Here is a 20,018-nt window from a genome sequence, read left to right as displayed (position 1 = left end):
CAGGCTTTTGGATTATTATATGATGAACCTAATTCTCTGGATCAAGCGGAGAAGACCTTGTTGGCCCTGTCTCAGGGTCAAGAGGCGGCAGAATTGTATTGTCAGAAATTTAGAAAATGGTCTGTGTTGACTAAATGGAATGATGATGCTTTGGCGGCAATTTTCAGAAAGGGTCTTTCTGAATCTGTTAAAGATGTTATGGTGGGGTTTCCCACGCCTTTCGGTCTGAGTGATTCTATGTCTCTGGCCATGAAGATTGATAGGCGCAGAACTGTGCGCGCTGTGGCGTTGTCCTCAGAGCAAATTCCTGAGCCAATGCAGTGTGATAGGATTCTGTCTAGAACGGAACGACAAGGTTTCAGACGTCAGAATAGGTTGTGTTATTATTGTGGCGACGCTTCTCATGTCATTTCTGTCTGCCCTGAGCGGACAAAGAGGATCGCCAGTTCATTTACCATCAGTACTGTACAACCTAAATTTCTGTTATCTGTGACCTTGATATGCTCATTGTCATCATTTTCTGTCATGGTGTTTGTGGATTCAGGCGCCGCCTTGAACTTAATGGACTTTGAATTTGCCAGGCGTTGTGGTTTTTCCTTGCAGCCTTTGCAGAACCCTATTCCTTTAAGGGGCATTGATGCTACACCTTTGGCTAAAAATAAGCCCCAGTTTTGGACACAGGTGACCATGCGCATGGCGCCAGCCCATCAGGAAGATTGTCGATTTCTGGTGTTGCATAATTTGCATGATGCTATCGTGCTGGGTTTTCCGTGGTTGCAGGTACATAATCCTGTGTTGGACTGGAAGTCTATGTCTGTGACTAGTTGGGGTTGTCAGGGGATTCATAATGATGTTCCTTTGATGTCAATCTCCTCTTCTTCCTCTTCTGAAATTCCTAAGTTTTTGTCTGATTTTCAGGATGTATTCGATGAGCCCAAGTCCAGTTCCCTTCCACCGCACAGGGACTGTGATTGTGCTCTTGACTTGATTCCAGGCTGTAAGTTTCCTAAAGGCCGACTTTTCAACCTGTCTGTGCCTGAACATACCGCCATGCGGAATTATATTAAGGAGTCTTTGGCGAAAGGGCATATTCGGCCATCTTCTTCACCGCTGGGAGCGGGATTTTTTTTTTGTTGCTAAGGAGGATGGCTCCTTGAGACCCTGTATTGATTATCGCCTCTTGAATAAGATCATGGTCAAGTTTCAATACCCTTTACCTTTGCTTTCTGATTTGTTTGCTAGGATTAAGGGGGCTAGTTGGTTTACTAAGATTGACCTTCGGGAGGCATATAATTTTGTTCGTATTAAGCAGGGTGATGAATGGAAAACTGCGTTTAATACACCCGAAGGTCATTTTGAATATCTTGTGATGCCATTCGGGCTCACTAATGCTCCATCTGTTTTTCAGTCCTTCATGCATGATATCTTCCGGACTTATCTTGATAAATTCTTGATTGTATATTTGGACGATATTTTGATTTTTTCCGATGATTGGGAGTCTCATGTGCAACAGGTCAGGATGGTTTTTCAGATCCTTCGTGACAATGCTTTGTTTGTGAAGGGGTCTAAGTGTCTCTTTGGGGTGCAGAAGGTTTCTTTTTTGGGCTTCATTTTTTCTCCCTCATCTATGGAGATGGATCCGGCTAAGGTTCAGGCCATTCATGATTGGATTCAACCCACATCCGTAAAGAGCCTTCAGAAATTTTTGGCTTTTGCTAATTTTTATCGCCGTTTCATTGCTAATTTCTCTAGCGTGGTTAAACCCTTGACCGATTTGACGAAGAAAGGCGCTCATGTGGCGAATTGGTCCTCTGCGGTTGTCTCTGCCTTTTAGGAGCTTAAACGCCGATTTACTTCTGCTCCGGTGTTGCGCCAACCAGATGTTTCTCTTCCGTTTCAGGTTGAGATTGACGCTTCTGAGATTGGGGCAGGGGCCGTTTTGTCTCAGAGGGATCCTGTTGGTTCCTTGATGAAACCGTGTGCCTTCTTTTCTCGTAAGTTTTCGCCTGCTGAACGCAATTATGATGTCGGCAATCGGGAGTTGTTGGCTATGAAGTGGGCGTTTGAGGAGTGGCGACATTGTCTTGAGGGAGCTAAGCACCGTATTGTGGTCTTGACCGATCATAAGAATCTGATTTACCTCGAGTCTGCCAAACGGCTGAATCCTAGACAGGCTTGATGGTCCTTGTTTTTTTCCCGTTTTGATTTCGTAGTTTCGTATCTTCTGGGTTCTAAGAATATTAAGGCTGATGCCCTCTCTAGGAGTTTTTTGCCTGATTCTCCTGAGGTCCTTGAACCGGTCGGCATTCTGAAAGAAGGGGTGGTCTTTTCTGCCATTTCCCCTGATTTACGATGGGTTCTTCAGGAATTTCAGGCTGACAGACCTGACCGCTGTCCAGTGGGGAAACTGTTTGTTCCTGACAGATGGACTAGTAGAGTGATTTCTGAGGTTCACTGTTCTGTGTTGGCTGGTCATCCTGGTATTTTTGGTACCAGAGATTTGGTGGGTAGGTCCTTTTGGTGGCCTTCTTTGTCACGTGATGTGCATTCTTTTGTGCAGTCCTGTGGGACTTGTGCACGGGCCAAGCCTTGTTGTTCCCGTGCTAGTGGGTTGCTTTTGCCATTGCCAGTCCCTGAGAGGCCCTGGACACATATTTCTATGGATTTTATTTCTGATCTTCCGGTTTCCCAGAAGATGTCTGTTATCTGGGTTGTTTCTGATCGGTTCTCTAAGATGGTTCATTTGGTGCCTTTGCCTAAATTGCCTTCCTCTTCAGATTTGGTTCCGTTGTTTTTTCAGCATGTGGTTCGTTTGCATGGTATTCCGGAGAATATTGTGTCCGACAGAGGTTCCCAGTTTGTTTCTAGGTTTTGGCGGGCCTTTTGTGCTAGGCTGGGCATTGATTTGTCTTTTTCTTCTGCATTTCATCCTCAGACAAATGGCCAGACCGAGCGAACTAATCAGACTTTGGAGACTTATTTGAGATGCTTTGTGTCTGCTGATCAGGATGATTGGGTGGCCTTCTTGCCAGTGGCCAAGTTTGCCCTTAATAATCGGGCTAGTTCGGCTACTTTGGTTTCGCCTTTTTTTTGTAATTTTGGTTTTCATCCTCGTTTTTCTTCTGGGCAGGTTGAGCCTTCTGACTGTCCTGGTGTGGATTCTGTGGTTGACAGGTTGCAGCAGATTTGGGCTCATGTGGTGGACAATTTGGTGTTGACTCAGGAGGAGGCTCAACGTTTTGCTAACTGTCGTCGGTGTGTTGGTTCCCGGCTTCGTGTTGGGGATCTGGTCTGGTTGTCTTACCGTCATGTTCCTATGAAGGTTTCTTCCCCTAAGTTTAAGCCTCGGTTTATTGGTCCTTATAGGATTTCTGAGATTATTAATCCGGTGTCTTTTCGATTGGCGCTTCCGGCTTCTTTTGCTATCCATAATGTCTTCCATAGATCTTTATTGCGGAAATATGTGGTGCCCGTTGTTCCCTCTGTTGATCCTCCGGCCCCTGTGTTGGTTGATGGGGAGTTGGAGTATGTGGTTGAGAAGATTTTGGATTCTCGTTTTTCGAGGCGGAGGCTTCAGTAGCTTGTCAAATGGAAGGGTTATGGCCAGGAGGATAATTCTTGGGTTTTTGCCTCTGATGTCCATGCTGCTGATTTGGTCCGTGCCTTTCATCTGGCTCGTCCTGATCGTCCTGGGGGCCCTGGTGAGGGTTCGGTGACCCCTCCTCAAGGGGGGGTACTGTTGTGAATTCTGCTTTTGGGTTCCCTCCAGTGGTTGTAGGTGGGAATGCATTTGTCCCTGAGTTGCAGTACTGGCCAGGTATATCTGCTGATTGCAATTCTGACTGGGATATTTAGGTGTGCAGGATTCATTAGTCCTTTCCAGTTGTCCATTGTTCTGGGAGGTTTTGGATCTTTGTCTGGTTCCTCTGGTTCAGCAAAGATAAGTGTCTGTTTTTTTGCTTCTGTGGCACACATGCTGTGTGCTTAATATTTCTGTGCTATTCATTTGTTTTCTCTTGTCCAGCTTAGACTGTGTCAGTGTTTTCTCAGTCTTTTTGGATTATTATTATTATTATTATTTATTATTATAGCGCCATTTATTCCATGGCGCTTTACATGTGAGGAGGGGTATACATAATAAAACAAGTACAATAATCTTGAAAAATACAAGTCACAACTGGTACAGGAGGAGAGAGGACCCTGCCCGCGAGGGCTCACAATCTGGAGTTGCAGATATACGCTCCACATCTTTAGTTAGATGGTGGAGTTTTTTGTATTTTCTGCTGTGGATATTTTTGGAAGAATTTTAATACTGACCGCTTAGTATTCTGTCCTATCCTTTCCTATTTTAGCTAGAGTGGCCTCTTTTGCTAAATCCTGTTTCCTGCCTGCGTGTGTCTTTTCCTCTACTACTCACAGTCAATATTTGTGGGGGGCTGCATATCCTTTGGGGTTCTGCTCTGAGGCAAGGTAGATTTCCTATTTCCATCTATAGGGGTATTTAGTCCTCCGGCTGTGTCGAGGTGTCTAGGATTTGTTAGGCACACCCTACGGCTACTTCTAGTTGCGGTGTTAAGTTCAGGATTTGCGGTCAGTACAGGTTCCACCAACTCAGAGAAAGTTCCATGCGGCTCTAAGGTCACCGGATCATAACAAATAACCAAACAGTATTTGGCGCAAAATACATTAACATTTATTTAAAAACAACCCCCCCCCCCACAAATTAACTGTGCCTGCTTGGGGTAGAGTGACGGAACTGGGGGGTGTGTAGCTGTGAGGCCTGGCTAACTGTGGACGATGCAGGGGTTGTTTTCCTTTCCTTTTTGGGCTCTGTCCTGTGGTCTGGTGAGCCTTGGTGGGCTAATTTATTGCGTCCTTGTCATGGTGGCCGACCTGTCATGGTCCGTGGCCGCTGCTGCACGGTTGTGGTGGGGGGGAAGGCCATGCCAGGGACCGGCTGCTTCTGCATGGTGGTGGTGGGGAAGGCCATGGCAGGGTCCAGGTGCCGAGGCTGCATGGTGGTGCTGAAAAGCATACCAGGATCCGGGTGCTGCTGCTGCAGCAGCTGGGACTTGTTGATGGTGGCTGACCTGTCCTGATCCGGGTGCTGCTGCATGGTGGTGGCAGTGGAGGATGTCCAAGCAGGAGCAGCAGTTGACATGGTGGTGGCGGTGGGCTGTCCAACAGCACTCAGCATGGTGGTAGCACTGTAGTGGTGTCTGGCAGTGCTTGGAATGGTGGTGGTCGTGCAGTGGTATGCAGCAGAGCTCTCAGGAGTTTCTCTCATCACACACAGTTGTGTGATCCCGGCCAGGTTCTTTCCAGCGTCTGATCTTCTTCCCATTCTGCTGAGTAGTGACCTGCAAATGCACACTCCCTCCTTTTATCAGTATGTGGGGGTGGCTAATCAGTGTCTAGACATCTTTTCCTGTGGTGCAACGCATGCGTTCACATAGACTGTAATGCATTTTTTGAGGCATTCATTCCGCAAACAACCGCATACGTTTTGAGGCGGCAAATTGATGCCTCTGAAATTACAACATGTAGCATTTACCGCGCCAAGCCGCTGACAACGAAACGACGCATGCGTCGTCAAACTCGGCAAAACGCAACCTATCACAGGCACCTGCGTCCCCTAAGATAGGAATTCACGACGCATGTGGAAAATTGCGGCACAAACGCTGCAGACACAACCGCAAATGTGAAACCAGCCTTAGTCCACATCCCTGTACAGAGGTTAAAGAGTGTAGGAAGGGTAACCCTTGGACTCTAGGAAACTGATTATCTTGTGCTAAGACTGTTCGTGGTAGCCACTTTGGAACTGCCAAATTACTATGAACACTGCTCCCGTTGCAATGACATAATTTATAGTGATTCTGATTAACCCAGTATAATGTTTTGTTGTTCTAGTCAGATTTTTCTGACATAGAGAGAGCCCTGTTGACCCTAAGAGATTACACCCTACAGAAGAGAAAAACATACCCGGTGACTCTGGAGATATGAAATGAATCTGCTGTACAAACTGTTCTTTGCTGTGAACCTCTGATCTGTGATGGCCCAGGTACTGACCACCACTGTACAATTTGTGATAGTCTGCTATATGTTAAAGCTATGGGGTATTATGGGGAGGCCAGCACTGCCAGTGCCAAAGATATTAGTGTGTTCTCTGATGCTTTAGTTTTTTTGGGCTATCCACTAATTGAATCTCAAAGTGTTCAAATTTGCATGAAATCACAAATTTCACAAAATTAAAGTCAAACTCAATTCTCCATGGCTTGATTCGCTCATTTCTAATACTCAAAGACATTGAATGCTTTAGTTTAAGGGTGTGCATATTTATGCAACAACATTAGGGCAGATTTTAATTTGTCATAAGTGACATTAACCCCTTAGTCACAGAGCCAATTTTTACAATTCTGACCACTGTCGCTTTTTGAGGTAATAACTCTGGAACGCTTCAATGGTTCCTATTTGATTCTAAGATTTTTTTTGTGACATATTGTACTTCGTGATAATGATAACATTTATTTGATATGACTTGCATTTAATTATGAAAAAAACAGAAATTTGGCAAAAATGTTGAAATCTTTGCCATTTTTAAACTTTTTATTTTTGTGCCCTTAAATCAGAGCATAATGTTAAACAAAATATTTTATAAATGCAGTAACATTTCCCACATGTCTACTTTACATCAGCACAATTTTGGAAACATAAATTTTTTATTAGGACATTATAAGGTTTAAACGTTGACCAGCGATTTTTCATTTTTCCAACAAAATTTACAAAACCATTTATTTAGGGACCACCTCAAATTTGAAGTGACTCTGAGGGGTCTATATAACAGAAAATACCCAAAAGTGACACCATTCTAAAAATTGTACCCTTCAAGGTCCTCAAAACCACATTCAAGATGTTTATTAACCCTTCAAATGCTTCACGAGAACTGAAGCAATGCGGAAGGAAAAAAATTAACATTTCACTTTTTTCACCAAAAATTTACTTTAGATACAACTTTTTTATTATCACAAGGGTATCAGGAAAAAATGGACCACAAAATTTGTTGTGCAATTTTTTCTGAGTACAATGATACCCCATATGTGGGGGAATACTACTATTTGGGTGGACAGCAGGGCTCGGAGGGGAAAGAGCACCGTTTAGGACTTTTTGAACACAAAATTGGCTGCAATCAATGGTGGGCGCCATGTCACGTTTGGAGAGCCTCTATCGTGCCTAAACAGTGGAAACCCCCAAGAAGTGATTCCATTTTGGAAACCACACCCCTCAAGGATTTTATCTGGGGATATAGTGAGCATTTTGAATCCATAAGTAAGACACAGAATTTGATAACATTAGGTTGTCATATTGAATATGTCGTTGATATCAGTGTTGAGCGCAAGTGCTCGCTACTACAGCTTGCATCGGGTGCTTGAGTATGCACCAAATATCACAGGTGCTTGAGTGATATGCTCAAGTCCCTGCCCAACGTTTTCGTGGCTGTTAGACACCACCAAAATAACATGCAGGGATCTGCAATACTTAGTGCATATCAGAGCACCCAATGCAAACTTGAGTAGCGAGCACTTACGCTCAACACTAGCCATCATATCGTCATTTTTTTCTTTTGTAAAAAAAAACCAATTGTAAGTCCAACCATAACCCCAACCCTAACACACCGCTAAAGCCAACCCTAACAGAACCATAACCCCAACCCTAAAGCCAACACTAACACAACCATAACCCCACCCCTAACTACAGCCCTAACTCCAACCTTAACCCCAACTCTAACCCTAACTGCAAAGAATGGAAAAAAAATTTAGAAAAATTTATTTTATCATTTCCTATGTGGTGGTGGGGGGTCTACACAGTGATCAAAATGAACCAATAGGAAAAATTTCCTCTTGTTGTCGGGTAACGGCGGGCGAACTGTGCATGCACCCGCCATTTTCTTCCAGGAAGATGACGTGGGGGGCCGGGGGACAGAGCAGGAGATTCCGGGGATGGTGTGGGTATTGGGGGGCTCAGGGGAACCCATTTCTATCTCCTCTGGTATGCAAGATCATATCAGAGAAGAGAGAAATAAATTGTAAATCAGACTTTTTTTTGCAAATATTCGGTGAAAAACGGTGATCACGTGAAAGGGGACCATAAAAAAATGGCCCTGATCATGTTCTCCAATGTCTCAGCTACCCCTGTTAGCCAAGACCCCATAGATTTTCCAAGGCTGGGGGCGCTGTACCCTTATTTCTCAGCTCTGTGAAAAAGCGGCTCTGAAGAATAAGTACTGTTAACTGTCACCGTTAAAAGTCATATCAGCGGTCGTTAAAGGTAGACAATGTTCCAAAATTATTCTGGTATGATTTTTTTACATGGCAAAAAGCTGGCATTTTAACAGGGTTGTGTAAACTTTGTATACCCATTGAATCTCTGCATTTATACAGCACAATAAAAAGTTAATACACGGCATGCATTACATGTATGCAGTACAGTGCCTACCTAAGCGAAATGGCACAATGCAACCTCCCAATAGCATATTCATGGCAGTACGCAGCAGGTGCTGTGATATTCCGTTTCCTGTACAGTTTACCGCATATACTCGATTATAAGCCGACCCGAGTATAAGCCGAGACCCTTAATTTTGCCACAAAAAACTGGGAAAACTTGATGACTCGAGTATAATAATAATCTTTATTTTTATATAGCGCTAACATATTCCGCAGCGCTTTACAGGTTGCACACATTATCATCACTGTCCCCGTTGGGGCTCACAATGTAAAATCCCTATCTTTGGAATGTGGGAGGAAACCGAAGTACCCGGAGGAAACCCACGCAAACACGGAGAGAACATACAAACTCTTTGCAGATGTTGTCTTTGGTGGGGCTTGAACCCAGGACTCCAGCGCTGCAAGGCTGCTGTGCTATCCACTGCGCCACCGTGCTGCCCTAGTATAAGCCTAGGGGGGAAAATGCAGCAGCTACTGGTAAATTTCAAAAATAAAAATAGATACCAATTAAAGTAAAATTAATTGAGACATCAGTAGGTTAAGTGTTTTTGAATATCCATATTGAATCAGGAGCCCCATATAATGCTCCATACAGTTCGTGATGGGCCCCATAAGATGCTCCATATTAAAATATGCCCCATATAATGCTGCACAAATGTTGATTATGACCCCATAAGATGCTCCATAGACACATTTGCCCCATATAATGTTCCACAAATGCTGATTATGGCCCCATAAGATGCTCCATAGACACATTTGCCCTGTATAATGCTCCACAAATGCTGATTATGGCCCCATAAGATGCTCCATAGACACATTTGCCCTGTATAATGCTCCACAAATGCTGATTATGGCCCCATAAGAATCTCCATAGAGACATTTGCCCCATATAATGCTCCATAAATGCTGATTATGGCCCCATAAGATGCTCCATAGAGACATTTGCCCCATATAATGCTGCACAAATGATGATTATGGCCCCATAAGAAGCTCCATAGAGACATTTGCCCCATATAATGCTGCACAAATGCTGATTATGGCCCCATAAGATGCTCCATAGAAACATTTGCCCCATATAATGCTCCACAAATGCTGATTATGGCCCCATAAGATGCTCTATAGACATATTTGCCCTGTATAATGCTCCACAAATGCTGATTATGGCCCCATAAGATGCTCCATAGACACATTTGCCCCATATGATGCTGCATAAATGCTGATTATGGCCCCATAAGATGCTCCATAGACACATTTTCCCCGTATAATGCTCCACAAATGCTGATTATGGCCTGTGGGCTGTAGCCGCGATGAAAAAAAAAACATCACATACTCACCTCTCATTGCTCAGGCCCCCAGCACTTGCTATAGTCACCTGTCCTCCGTTCCACCGCTGGGTGCCGCTGTGTTTTCCGCGTCATCTGCACTGAAGTTCAGGCAGAGGGCGGCGCGCACACTAATCGCGCCATCATGCCCTCCGACCTGAGCATCACTGCAGAGGACGCGGAAGACACAGCGGCACCAGCGGTGGAACTGTGGACAGGTGACTGTCGCGCAATGCCCCCGTTATACTCACCTCCTGGCGCGGTTCCTGCACGTCCCTGGTTCTCCGGGCGCTGACAGCTCTTCCAGTGTTGAGCGGTCACATGGTACCGCTCATTACAGTAATGAATATGTGGCTCCACCCCTATGGAAGTGGAGTCGGGTCCATATTCAATACTCACATGAGCGGTACCATGTTACCACTCACTACAAAGAAGCTGCCGGCGCCCGGAGAACCAGGGATGTGCAGGGACTGCGCCAGGAGCAGGTGAGTATGATTAGACAGCTGCCACTCCGCCTCCCCTGCCGACCCCTGGGAATGACTCGAGTATAAGCCGAGAGGGGAAATTTCTCGAGTATATATGGTATGTTTTGGAGGAGATAACAGTGGATTGTGGGCGTGCTGGCTGTTGGACTGCCAACATTGATTTTATATGCATGACCTATGTCGTGAATACGTTATCATTGCAATAGTAGTTTACGACTCTTTAAAATTGAAAGAGGGAGGCTAACTAATTTTCAACTCTCTTTTTATGCATTTATAAATGCTTTTTATGAAGTATTGCTATTCAATTATAGAAGATCTCTGGATTCTTCTATAATTAAAGACAGATTTTTGGCATAAATATTAGTTTTTTACTTTTTTTTATTAAGAATTACATATTACAAGCACATTTGAGTAATGCATTCACTAGTGCAGAAGACATGTTCTGGGTCACTGGGTGTGTATGGAAAGTCGGTGATATTGTAATAATATATTCAGAACTTGTACTAATATAGGAGTTTTTTACCATGGAAAAATGCTCTAAAATAGTTAAAGTGTACTCCCCTTACTCATTCCCGACGCTTCTCTTCCAATCCTGCCTGATTAGAGCCACATAAAGTAGGGCTCATAAGTGAAAGAGCTTAATGTGCATTTGAGGAATAATCTGGGGATTTACAAGGCACATATCAACAATTGCAGAGGCTCTGAGTTGAAATAAACTTCCTGATGTGTGACCCCCTATTGTGGAAACTACACCCATCATTTTATTCACCTAGGGATGCAGTTACCTCTTTGATCCCACAGATGTTTTCCAGAAATCAGCAATGCAGCATATGTTACAGAATGAAAACTGCAAATATACCATTTTAGCCTAATGCATTGTGTTCAGCTTGTTCTTATGGAGACACGCACACGTGAATTGTTTAGCTTTCATCTGTGTTAAACATTAACATTATTTCAATGGAAAAGAAACAGACCATCAATAGGCTGAAAAATAAGAAATTGATCAGAGAGATAGCAGAAATATTAGGAGTGGACAAATCAACAGTTTGATACATTCTGCAAAAAACTACATTGGCAACTCAAAAAGGCCTGGACGTCCACAGGAGACAGTGGTGTATGATCACAGAATCCTTTCAACGGGGGAGAAAAAGCCCTTCACAACATTGAACCAAGTGAAGAACACTCTCTGGGAAGTAGGTGTTTCGCATCTAAGTGTACCATAAAGAGAAGACTTCATGAGAGCAAATATAGGGGGTTCACCACAAGGTGCAAATCATTAAAAAAATCCTTAAAATAAAAAGGCCAGATTAAAATTTACCAAAAAACATGTAAAGAAGCCAGCCCAGTTCTGGAAAAGTATTATTTGATGAGACGAAACCAAGATCAACCTACAATGATAATAGGAAGAAGAAAATATGGAGAAGGCTTGGATTGGCTCATGTTCCAAAGCACACCACATCCTCTGTAAAACATGGTGGAGGCAATGTGATGGCATGGGCATGCATGACTGCCAGTGGCACTGGGTCACTAGTGTTTATTGATGATGTGACACAAGACAGAAGCTGCAGGATGAATTCTTAACTGTACAAGGCTATACCTACTGCTCAGATTCAACCAAAAACAGCAAGGATGGTTGTACGGTGCATGACAGTACAGATGGACAATGACCCAAAACATACTGCAAAAGCAACCCAGGAGGTTAAGGCAAAGAAGCAAAATATTCTGCAATGGCCGAGTTAATCACCAGATCTCAACGCCATTGAGCAGCATTTTATGTGCTTAAGACAGAACTTAAGACAGAAAGAGGCACAAACAAGCAACAACTGAAGTCATCTGCAGTAAAGGCCTGGCAAAACATCACAAAGAAGGAAACCAAACGTTTGGTGGTGTTCATGACTTTCAGTCTTCAGGCAGTCATTGCCTGAAAAGGATCATCTATAAAGTGTTAAAACATTTTACTTTTGGTAAAACTAATCTGCCCAATTAGTTTGGAGACCCTGAAATGAAGAGGCTTGTTAGAAAAATGGTTGCAATTCCTAAACATTTCACATGATATTTTTTTTCAACCCCTTTTATTAAACCAGAAAATCTACACTTCAATTTCATCTCAGTTATTTCAATTTACCGTATATACTCGAGTATAAGCCGAGATTTTTAGCCCATTTTTTGGGCTGAAAGTCCCCCTCTCGGCTTATACTCGAGTCATACCCAGGGGTCGGCAGGTGAGGGGGAGCAGGGGCTATCTAGTTATACTTACCTGCTCCGGCGCGGTCCCTGCAGTCCCTGCTTCTTCCAGCGCTGCATCTTCTTCCTGTATTGAGCGGTCACATGGTACCGCTCATTACAAAAATGAATATGCGGCTCCACCTCCCATAGAGGTGGAGACGCATATTCATGACTGAAAATGAGCAGTAACTGTGACCGCTCAATACAGCAAGAAGATGCAGCGCCGGGAGAAGCAGGGACTGCAGGGACCGTGCCGGAGCAGGTAAGTATACGGGGAGGGGAGCGCTGTGCGATATTTACCTGCTCCGGTGCTGCTCCGTCTCTAGCGTCCTCTGGCAGTGACGCTCAGGTCGGAGGGCGCGGTGACGTAGTCAGTGCGTGCCCTCTGCTGAGCGTCAGTGCTGGAGACGGAGCAGCACAACGAGCAGGTAAATATTGAAAGCGCCGGCGTCCTGAGCAAGAGAGGTGAGTATGTGATTTTTTTTTTTTATTGCAGCAGCAGCATTATATATGGCACAGCTTGATAAGGAGCATCTATGGGGCCATAATGAATGGTGCAGAGCATTCTATATGGGGCACAGCTTTATGTGGAGCATCTATGGGGCCATAATCAACGGTGCAGAGCATTATATATGGGGCACAGCTTTATAAGGAGCATCTATGGGGCCATAATGAATGGTGCAGAGCATTCTATATGGCACAGCTTTATATGGAGCATCTATGGGGCCATGAACGGTGCAGAGCATTATATATGGGGCACAGCTTTATATGGAGCATCTATGGGGCCATAATGAACGGTGCAGAGCATTATATGTGGGGCACAGCTTTATATGGAGCATCTATGGGGCCATAATGAACGGTGCAGAGCATTATATGTGGCACAGCTTTATATGGAGCATCTATGGGGCAATAATGAACGGTATGGAGCATCTATTTTTATTTTTGAAATTCACCGGTAGCTGCTGCATTTCCTACCCTAGGCTTATACTCGAGTCAATAAGTTTTCTCAGTTTTTTGTGGCAAAATTAGGGGGGTCGGCTTATACTCGAGTATATATGGTAAATAAAAAAATAATGCCATCACGTGGATTTAGTCCCTGTCCAAATACCCTTGGACCTACTACTACTCCTTACTAGTTAACCTGAACAGGAAATTTTGTGGTCCGTTATCAGACACCTAGTGTCCATGCATGGACCCTAAACAAGGACTCTTCATGGAAGTCGGTGTTATTGTTCACGTTCAGCAGCCCGAACAAAACTTGTTGAAAGGCTGCAGGGCAGCAAATCAACATTAGCTTTTCTGGTGTGGGCACTTCTGGCTCCATCACAGCCATGCCAAGTATTGACATGGTTGTGATTGGCCAGCGCAATATGTCTAAAAAATTAATAAAATAAGATGTAAGGGTCCCTCTATTTTGCATAACAATTGCAGGTAAACCAGACAGCTGCAGGCTGCAGCCCTCAGCTATCTGGTTTATCTTGGCCGATAATCAAAAATAGAGGGGCCCCCACACCATCTTTTTTTTAATTATTTAAATGAATAAATACATAAAAAATTGAGTGGCTTCAATCCTATTTTTGATAACCATCCAAGGTAAAGCAGATAGCTGGAAGCTGGTAATGTCAAGCTGGGAAGGTCCATGGATATTTTACACTTCCCACCTTAAGAATAGCAGCCCTCAGCTGCATTAGATGCATCAATTCTAGTGCCTTGCCTGGCTCTTCCCAATTGCCCTGGTGTGATAGCAATTGGGGTAATATTTTGGAGTTGAGGTCAGCTTTCTAATGTCTGCTGACATCAAGTCCAAGGGTTAGTAATGGAGAAGCGTCTATCAGACACCCCCAATTCTAACTATGTAGTCAAAAGTAACAAACACACAAACACAGAGTCTTTTAATTGTACAAAACACTCTCCAGCCCTCTTTTACCCATTTATCACCTTTAAAAAATAAAATAATCCAAAGAGGTTCACTGTAAATCCAACCCATGTCCCACAATGAACCCCAACTGCGATATCCAGATGCAGTGCTGAGCTGTGACATAAGTAATGTGACCGCTCAGCACGGCTGCTGGAAACCAATGACAGTAGTGTGAGCACCCGGCTGCAGTGATGAGTGCTGATGAAGGTTACCACAGTTCATAACCAATGAACTGCGGTAACCTCGCTGAGATCACCGCTCGCAGCGTGAGGAATTTCTCACGCTGCCAGTGGTGAAGTCAGTAAGGTTACCTCAGTTCATTTGCTTTGCTGGAAATATGGAAAAATGTATTAGAAATAGAAATTATTTATGTCACAGTTATGTTTCATATACATTTTCCATTAAACATCTGACAAAAAACGGTACTTGATACTTTGGAAATTGTTGTTAGTAGAACACATTAGCTCCGTATATATATGGCCATATGACAGAGTATTGAAAAGTGACACAGTACCTCTGCGGCTTAAGCGCTGTATAATACTCCTTGTGCTGTTGTACGGCACCCATCCTGTGTACTTATTGGACATATCGTAGTATAGAACATTCATTTTGAAGTTCATCATGTTTTCTGGCAATGACAATTAATAAAAGCTATTTCCGTCCAATTGCTTTATCTGCTTCCAAATTCTAATTTGCAATTTTTGTGGTTTTTCTTTACACATATGTTGTACATTTGCTGCTATTATTTATTGACACTGAATTTAATTAAAGAACAAAACATGTGAAAAATTGTATTTGTGACTTCAGAAAAAAGCATTAAAAACTATAAAAATGAGTGATGGTTCACATCAAGGTTTAAGAATGCACTTAATGATCTTAATGTAGTGGCCATGTCCTGACACAGTCAGGCAAGAAGAAGACCTGCCACCGCTCCCGACGAACCTGTTTAATTAAATTCTTGTATTTTCCATGACTTTTCAAATCTGAAGAATTGATTCTTAGGATTTTGCATAGCACTTTTGCTTTGTAAATCTCCTTAGAAATGTATCAAACTTGTCAAAAGGGTGTGTCCCTACACAGTCTGCTACTCCGAGCACTGACTGGACAGTGCTCGATCTGTAGGGACACGCCCACAATTGGTAACACCCAGTTGTGCATTTATTTAGACATTAATAGGAGATAAACAAAGGAACAACACAATGTGGAGTTCCAGGGAAGGATGATCCAGAGCTGATTACAACTCAGATCCCATCAGGAAATACAGCAAAACCTTTCCAAGACTTCTGGTTTGTAGGATATGTAAGAATACCCAGTATGATTATCATTGCACCATCTGACTGTATCACTTTGTATCACAGATCTGTCCATAATGAAAGCGAATCGCCTGCTCTCTGCGTTCACCTTCCTTTCGTTGGCTGCTCTTTCACATGGAAAGAAGGATGTCATTGATCAGCTTGAAAAATGGAATTATAGAGAAGGAGGTAAATTAATTTTACAGACTGTAATATGTACTGAATAAAATGTCATTGTTGGATTTTAGGGAAATTAACATTTGTTTTAACCTCTGGGTATGGCTAGTTTTGACCTTAAGGAGGTTGTCCTGCCCTAGGCTAGAAGTCTGCAGCCACGCTATGTGATAGCAGACTTCTCCCATGCAGGTGCCGGGATCGGGCAGCCACTTGGCCGCAAGTCTGAAAAGAAGCTGTAAAGGCCGAATATATGAATGTCATAGAGATGCGTATGTTCATTCCCTTGAGTGTTTATTCATTGCCTTTTCAGGCAGGTTACGAAGTGGGCAGGTCTAATAGAATCCCATCAAACCACCATGGTCACCTTACAGAGGTGCCGATATGGTGACAGATAAAGCCAAGCCTACTCCAATCTCAGCCGCTGCAGCAGGGTGTTCTCTGTCATACACAGTACTAGGGCCAAGACCGGCTGCCATCGTACCAGCTGTATCATACGAGGCAATAGAATATGGGCAAAGGACTACTTTAAAGCAGGGGTGTCAAACTGCATTCCTCGAGGGTTGCAAACAGGTCATGTTTTCAGGATTTCCTTGTACTGCACAGGTGATAATTTAATCACCTACACAAATAATGAGTTTGTGATTAAATTTTCACCTGTGCAGTACAAGGAAATCATGAAAACATGACCTGTTTGCAGCCCTCGAGGAATGCAGTTTGACACCCCTGCTTTAAAGTACACCAATCCACACCATACATTTATGGGTCTGAGCAGGAAGAAGTTCGGTATCATGATGACATTATATCTTTTGTACAGTTGTAATGTATACACGATAGACAGCTCTTTGGATCCATACATGATTAACATACTACTCTTCTGCTCATTTTACCATTTCTTCTGTGCACTTCATCTTACCACTAGAGGGAGCTTACACTGTGTAAAGAAGACTTTTGCATTAAAGTGATTGTAAATATATATCTCTGTTTTATTTATTTTTTATATCACAATTTGTATTAAAAATACAAAATAGAAATGTAGCAATTTTCAGACTGGTCACTTGGACTTTTTTAGACTCTAGCGTGTGGTTGTTTCAGTAAACAACATTAGCCATTAGCCACAATATTCAGACTTGGACCCCTTTTGTATTAGAGCATCCAATTATTATTATTTATCTGTTTATTTATTTTTTCCATGGCACTTTACATTTCAAAGGGGCATACATAATAAAAAACAAGTACAATAATCTTAAACAATACAAGTCACCGACTGGGCCAGGGGAAGAGAGGACCCTGCCCATGAAGGGTCACAGTTTACAAGGGATGGGTGAAGATACATTAGGTGAGGGCAGAGCTGGGTCACTGAATGTGTGTAGAGGTCCTTGAGCAGGTCAGCCGTGTCATTGCCTATGTTGATTGATGGATCCTGTATTATTAGATGTGTATAGTGCTGTCACCTATCATTTTAATCCTGCCTTTGGTGATAATGAATATGCTGAAAACTCTTCCTGGTGAAAAGACAGGAAGTGTGAGTCTAAAATAACGGCAGTGGCCAGTGTGAAAATTGCGAGATTACTAATCAAATTTTGTTTTTAATTAAAGTTTGCAATGTGGAAATAAAAAGTTGGCCTTTTCTCATAAAAATATATGTATCACAAAAAGCTGAAATAATAGATTATTTTCTTTTTATAGCTTCTCATTAAATTTGATTCACTTTTAAGAAAAATAAAGGCTTTCATATTGCTTCTTTATCATGTGTTTTTGTTTGGGTTTACTTTCTTATTGTTTCTAATGTAAAACTAGTAAATTATAGAAGAACCTCAGGAATATCATGCTTGGAAGACAATGTTATATTGTCTTTAGATCCTGGTATAGATTAGATAAGGGCTTGTTTCTAAGGGTACCGTCACACAGTGCAATTTTGATCGCTACGACGGCACGATTCGTGACGTTCGAGCGATATAGTTACGATCTCGCAGTGTCTGACACGCTCCTGCGATCAGGGACCCCGCTGAGAATCGTACGTCGTAGCAGATCGTTTGAAACTTTCTTTCGTCGTCTAGTGTCCCGCTGTGGCGGCATGATTGCATGGTGTAACATATATCGTATACGATGTGCGCATAGTAACCAACGGCTTCTACATCGCACATACGTCATGAAATTATCGCTCCAGCGTCGTAGATTGCAAAGTGTGACAGCAGTCTACGACGCTGGAGCGATATTGTTACGACGCTGGAGCGTCACGGATCGTACCGTCGTAGCGATGAAAATTGCACTGTGTGACGGTACCCTAAAGGTAACTTCACACTCAGCAACTGTGCAACGAGAACGACAACGATCCGTGACGTTGCAGCATCCTGGATAGCGATCCCGTTGTGTTTGACACGCAGCAGCGATCTGGATCCCGCTGTTATATCGTTGGTCGGATCTAGAAGTCCAGAACTTTATTTGGTCGTCAGGTCGGCGTGTATCGTCGTGTTTGACATTAAAAGCAATGACGCCAGCAATGTTTTACATGGAGCTAACAACCAGCGAGAACGATAAGTGAGTCACCGTTACGTCACTGGATCGCTCCTGCATCGTTCTGGAGTTGCTGTGTTTGACGTCTCTACAGCGACCTAAACAGCGACGCTGCAGCGATCGGCTCGTTGTCTATATCGCTGCAGCGTCGCTGAGTGTGACGGTACCTTTACTGTAGCTAAGTGTATTTACTAACCCAGAAGCCTATGGCAGATCCACAGAATCAATCTCTTTATTTCTTTTCTCCTTTTTTAGCAGGGAAGGTAAACCTCCTTGGAACTCGTAGCATAACCAGAACCCTAGAGAAATGGGGAAATGAAATCTTTAGTGAAGGCAAGAACATCCTGATGTACCAACCCCAAAGTCTCCTTCCAGATTACAATGGGTATCAATGTCTTCCTGTTATCACAATCTTGCACTTTAGTTTTGTGAATATTAAGTGGATGAAATAAAATTGCCATCTGAAATTTTGGAAGGTGTAGTTGTTTATTACATGAACTTAGAAGGAACCTGTCAATCTTACTGCCCAGACCATGGGCAGCATGAATCAGAGCCCGGCATAGGATTTCAGCCAGGTTATGTTCTTCTCTGAAATACTGCTGCGTTTCATAGACAGCATAGTTTGAAGATAGATCCGGGATAGGTGAGATGGGTCAGATGCAGCTTCTCCCCACTCCAGGTGACAGACAAGCCACTCCCTGAGTGCAGACCTGTCATTCACCTGGAGTGGGTCGGGGAGAAGCGGCATGGGACTCGTCTCTACTGTCCGTCTCTTGAAACGATGTTTTCTCTGAAATGTCAGGGTGCATTTCCGATAAAAACATACCATGGTGCAATCACACAGCAAGGTTCTCATTCATTGTGCCTGTGGTTTGACAGGCTCCCTTTAAATTACAGATGTATTTGTGAATGTCAACACTTCTCTCCCAAACTTTTCATGCTGCTTTGACTTCCATCTAAGTCCTGATAAATAATTATTTTGTCTATATCAATCATTTAGTGACAAAACAAATAAAACAAACTTTTTTCTTCTATTCTGTAAGTTAGGGAACTTTCAAACCGCAATGTGCAGTATCCATCAGAGGCATACATCAAGAGCAGAGTTCCCCAACCCCAGTCCTCAATAGCCCCCAACACGTCAGGATTTCCTTAGTATTGCCCAGATGGTAACTGCATCACCTGGACAGGCAAGAATTCAATCACCTGGGTAATCCTAAGGAAAGCATGACGTGTTGGTGGCTATTGAGGACTGGAGTTGGGGAACTCTGCCCTAGAGGATATCCTGACATGTAGTTAAAACAGATGCCACTGTATAGGCCTATAATGCCATATGTCACCCATAGTCTTTAATGTTAATAAAAAAACATTTTTATTATATGCCTTAAAGGGAACCTGTGACCAGGTTTGGCCAATAAGAGATGTGGCCATCACCTTTCAGGGCTGATATACGCATCCGGCCCGCCTAATGATTTTAAATGGCCCGCCAGCTGGCTGTCACTTCTGACAGCCGCCCCCGGCACCGCTCGTCCAGCCGCCAGATGCTTCTGAGGAGGACCGCTAGCGGCTGGAGTGAAGGCCCCGAG

This window comes from Ranitomeya imitator, chromosome 8 (assembly GCF_032444005.1).
Source record: "Ranitomeya imitator isolate aRanImi1 chromosome 8, aRanImi1.pri, whole genome shotgun sequence".
Taxonomy (NCBI): domain Eukaryota; kingdom Metazoa; phylum Chordata; class Amphibia; order Anura; family Dendrobatidae; genus Ranitomeya; species Ranitomeya imitator.
Note: the sequence above shows the minus strand (reverse complement) of the source record.